The sequence below is a fragment of the Podarcis cretensis genome, assembly GCF_951804945.1.
Source record: "Podarcis cretensis genome assembly, chromosome: 1".
Taxonomy (NCBI): Eukaryota; Metazoa; Chordata; class Lepidosauria; order Squamata; family Lacertidae; genus Podarcis; species Podarcis cretensis.
In genome coordinates, this window is record NC_137170.1 from 115,524,430 (window position 1) to 115,530,053 (window position 5,624).

The window sequence follows — 5,624 nt, forward strand, 5'->3', positions numbered from 1 at the left end:
GTCTAGTCAAAGGCGATGATGGGGTTGCAGCGCTCATCTCGCTTTCAGGCCAAGGGAGCCAGCTTTTGTCCAGACAGTTTTCCAAGTCATGTGGCCAGCATGACTAAACTGCTTCTGGCACAACGGAACACCGTGACGGAAACCAGAGTGCATAGAAATGCTGTTTACCTTCCCGCCATGGTGGTATCTATTTATCTACCGTACTTGCACTGGCGTTGCTTTCAAACTGCTAGGTTGGCAGGAGCTGGGACAGAGCAACGGGAGCTCACTCCATTGCGGGGATTCGAACTGCTGACCTTCCGATTGGCAAGCCCAAGAGTCTCAGTGGTTTAGCCCCAGCGCTACCTGCATCCCTTTGGCATTCCACAGACCCAGTACAATCCATGAAAAAGCCTGCCTCCATCTAACCACAAGCCAATAACAATCGCCCTTGCGAAAAGGTTAGTCAGGTTCTTGTTAACACCTGATGCCTGTTACAGAGGAATTGGGTAGTCGGCCTCAACGATCACACAACCAAGCCTATGCACGGACAGTTTCTGTGCACATAGGTTTTTAATTTCACAAATGCTATCAAATTTGTTTAGGCAATGACCAGGTCCTGCTCGATGTGTTGGTAGCTCCTGTATCCTCACTTTCCAAACCTCAAGGGAATGAAGGAGCTCCCGGTGTAGAAGGAAGAAGGGAAATGGTGAGCGCCAGAGACGTCAACGCAGCGGAGCACTTTTGCGAGCCTCTATTCAGATTATTAAAAGACTGTGACTGTATCTATGGAAACATAAAGAGGGAAGCTTTGGCTTTTCAAAAATGTTCAAGGATTTTAAAAAAATACATTTTGTGTCATATTCTTTTTAATTAACAATAATAAAAAACCAGCACTGATGTCATAGTAGGTGACCTTGTAGTATGAGCAGGAAGGAGAAGGGATGGCAGATGGAACCAGATCCATATAAAACGTGACTCTCATACCAATTGAACATATTGCATAAGGCAGTTGGTGTGTCTGCCATATGACAGCCTCTAGTGGGAGTGGTATGTGGAGTGTAAGGCTGTCCCCGAAACCCAAAATTGTTCTAGACACCCGAGGACTTTAAGTGTGGTGTGTCACTCTCTTCGTTGCTGCTGTCATCAACCGTTTTCTCTCCTACCAGCTAACCCTTGATCCATTCCCGCTCACTCCCATCTGTCTTATGTGGCTTGGCGACCTGCTCCAGCTGCTCAGCCAGGCAGATTATTTCACAGCAATGACAGAGATCAAGTATGGAGGACATCAAAAGTTTCATTTATCAGCCAGGGATCAGAATAACTCAGTCTAACTCTCTTTGTGCTCTTATCATTGCAGCCACAGTTTGGTGCCATGGGAGTTGTTCTGTTGGGTTCTGAAATAGCTGGGAGCTGTTATTGGCAGATTTGGAAAGAATTGTCACTGGGGTGCCAAATTGAATAAAATATTGTGGGGGTAAGCCCTGACCCACATAATTGATCACAAGAAGCAACACACACACACACACACACACCAGTTGAATGGCAATGCCCATTAAAAACATTTGGGGGGGGCTGGCCCCTTCAAATATTTTACTGGGGGGCTGAAGCGATCTTGGCCCCCAGGAGTTGGCTCCTATGATTGTAACCAATATATATAAAATTTTCTGTTTCACAATATAAAGTACTCGTTTTTACATCCTTAAAATAGCAATGACTTCCCTTCTTCTCTTTCCATGGTTCATTTTACATATCATAAATCACTGCATATTTTACAGAAACTATACCATTCAGTATTCCATTATTACAGCCATCAAAACTTATTTACACTGTTGACTTTATCTTAACGCTGCCAAGCATTTTCAGCTGTACAGTTATTTCCCATATAGTCAATAAACATTTTCCAATCTTCTCTAAACGTATGTTCTTCTTGTTCTCTTATTCTATACATTAAGTCTGCAAGCTGCGCATATTCTGTCAACGTGAGTTGCCATTCTTCTTTGGTTGTTTTCCATTTTTGGGCTAACAAAATATGGGCCACAGTAGTAGCATACATAACCTTTTTTGACACCTGGGAATTTCAGTCTGAATTATCCCCAACAGAAAGAACTCTATGTGTGTGTGTTTTTTGGGGGGTAGTACTTTTAAACATTTTTTTCCAATTTATTATGGATCATTTCCCAATACTCTTTTACCCTTTTACAAGTCCACCACATATGAGAGCTTGAGCCTTCAGCCTGCCCATCAAAGTTAACATATGGACTGAGCACATCACTTGGTCACAGTCTTTCCTATTATGGAGAGAGATATTTCTCTTTAAATTATAGCAATTGCTTCCAGATACCTAGCTAGCTAGTGATCATCTAACTATGTCTTAGCTTGCTCTCGTGATCTTAAGAACTGTTTATTGGCCCGAGATTTAGGAATTGATACACTGCACTATTATGTCTGCAATAGATATGGATATTTATCTTCGTTCATTGTAACTTGGTTTTGGTTAAACATCATAAAAAGCAATCCCATGATACCTTTCAAAGCTCTATGTTTGCCGCTCTTCCATTTAATAGTTGACGAGCTCTCTTGCTAAGCAGCTTGGAGAATATTTAGCTGTAAAGTGGGCAGTTAATCTGTCAACAATTCATTGGCCTGCTTTCCTCTATTGGGCGCTGGCAAATTAGAAAACACGCATAGTGATTTAGCAAGGGATGTAAGTAAATGTCTAAGCCCTATTGATTTCCTGTTAATCCCACTGTACTAGCCTAAATGGGGGATGTGCTTACATTTAAAAATAATAATAAAAAATCACTCTATTACAAACACTCTCCGCTTAATAACGGAGGTGTTTTAAAATGGCGACTTATTAGAAATAGGAATAGCTGCACTTGTAGGACCTCCAGCTATACATGGGATGCAACTGCCCAGATGGGAGTGGGGCTAACATGCTCACCCACACATGGTAATTGGACCAGATTTTGAATTTTTGATTAGAGCTTAATGCATGTGAAAAGTAATGGGAAGCCAGTTTGCCCTGTTTAGTTGTTCCAAACAGCTTCTTCAATAAATAAAGCCCTGCAACTCTGGACATTTACAAGGGGGTTATTCCTGCAGAATCAGAATATTAGTACAGTGGTACCTCGGGTTAAGTACTTAATTTGTTCCAGAGGTCCATTCTTAACCTGAAACTGTTCTTAATCTGAGGTACCACTTTAGCTAATGGGGCCTCCTGCTGCCGCTGCGCCGCTGGAGCACAATTTCAGTTCTCATCCTGACGCAAAGTTCTTAACCCGAGGTACTGTTTCTGGGTTAGCGGAGTCTGTAACCTGAAGCGTGTGTAACCTGAAGCGTATGTAACCAGAGGTACCGCTGTATCTTAATGTAAAAACATCTGACATTATCATGTGAGTTAGGCAACAGTGTCTCCAGAATGGGAACTTTAATATATTAAACCACAATCCCTCTGTTCTGCAGGAGAGGGCATCCTGCAGATAACTATCTGGTCAGGAGATAAGTTCCACTGTTAGAATTGGGTCTTTTGTGTGCAGGGGCGTAGCAAGGGTGAGGGTAGGGTAGGTGTGGCCCACCCCGGGTGTCCCCCACTGAGGGTTTTTTTTTTTGACAAAATGGCGGGCGGCACTGTGGGGCCTGCAGTGCACCAGCGTCACTAGCCTCGGGCGCCTACAGGCTCCACGCTGTCCGCCCGCTGCCTCCCTCCCAGCTGTAGGGAGGCTGAGGCCCCATGGTGCCCCCCATCCCTATGTGTGCCGCGCCCCTGTCCCGTCCCTATGGGCGCTGTGTGCCCAGTCCCTATGAGTGGTTCGCTCCACCCCTGGGCAGGCCGCCCCAGCTGCCCGAGAGGTTTCCTCTGCCGCTGTTCGTGTGTTGGCACCTTCACTGGAACTCCCCCCTATAATATATCCAAGAGGCAACTCTATTGTCTTTGGCACCAGTTAAAGATGCTCCTCTTTCAACAAGACTTCCCAGTTGGAATCTGTACTGAGTTTGGTTTATGTGTGTGCTTTGGATTTCTCTCTCTCTCTCTCTCTCTCTCTCTCCCCCTATCTATCCAATACTCTCCAACATTTCTCTGATGAAAACAGGGATGTCATATTCCATCATCATCATTATCATCATTATCATTTTATTATTTCTACCCTGCCCATTTGACTGGATTGCCCCAACCACTCTGGGTGTGTTCCAACATATATAAAAACATTATAAAACATTAAAATTTAAAAAACCCCTCCATATTCAGGGCTGCTTTCAAATGTCTTCTAAATGTTGCATAGTTACTTTTCTCTTTGGCTGGGGGTGTGTGTCTCATGACTCCATACCCTCCAACGTTTCTCCGATTAAAATAGGGATGTCCTAAGGAAAAGCGGGACATTCCAGGATCAAATCAGAAACTAGGACAGCTTCTATAAATCTGGGACTGTCCCTGGAAAATAGGAACACTTGGAGGGTCTGCTCTCTTATCTAGAATTGCTTTGTTATTTGTTTTAACTGTTTCTGTATACAATTTCATTTATGCATTAAGGAGTGCCTTCAGACATTCTTTTTTGTTTTTGCACAGTGATGATGACTTGTGCTCTTCATGCTTTCAGGGTGGTCACACGCAGTCCAGGCTTCAATACTGCAAATCTTTAGCTTCCACTCAGTGCATATCCCATAGCTTCCAGCTAAAACTCCACAACTTTTTATACTGCCAATGTCCTAGTTTGTTCATGTCCTGCTTTTGTTGCGTTAGAACCCCTCTGGGCTGCGTTAATCTGGTAGCACTGGGAAAACATCGCAGAGCAAACTGAAGCAGAATCAATCTACCATTAGCACACTTATAATGTCACAGAATGCACCTGCAATAAAACACCAGCCTGGAGAGCTCTATGTGCAATTGCATTTATAAATTGCTTTAACTGCTTTTATACATGTATGTAACTGTTTTATGTCTTTTTATCATATTTGGGATGCCTCAAGGGACATGATTCATAGATTCAATAATAATAATATTTCAAGGGAAATACAAATCAGGCACTAGAAAGAAAACAAATGCATTTCTAAGCTCATTATCAGTGGCAAACATACGAGTTGGGTGTTTCTCGTTTGCTGCCATGGTAGTACTTTCCTTTTTTCCAAACATGCTTTTAAATTGCTTCAAATCACGGCCCATTTCTGATCCCAGCAATCTCATGCACAGTGAGGATGAATGACACATAACTGAGTCCCTTAATAATGCAAATGTGAAGACACCTAAGTACCATTGCCTTTGGTTGTGAAATGCTACTTGGCAAACTGAGAAGACTGACAACAGGAATCAGGCGTGACGCAGGCCCAGTCCCAAGCATTTCCCCCATGGTATCAAAAGACTTAATTAAACCTTTAGTCATAGCCAATCCACAGCACTCATTTGAATTTCTCCATTCCACAGGGAATTGCAATTAATATACAAATATCTCAGGAAGAGGAAAGAGATCTGATTAGAACACTAAGTTCCTGTCTGCATGGTATAGGAACCCAGCTGGAGGAAACGCGGGGAAAACAACTTCATCAACAGGAAAAAGTTTGTTAACAGTGGCTAAGTGCTTTTAATTACTGAGTGGTTTCATCAGTGTTTTTGTAATATCTTTCTTCGACACAAGGTTTTAACTAAG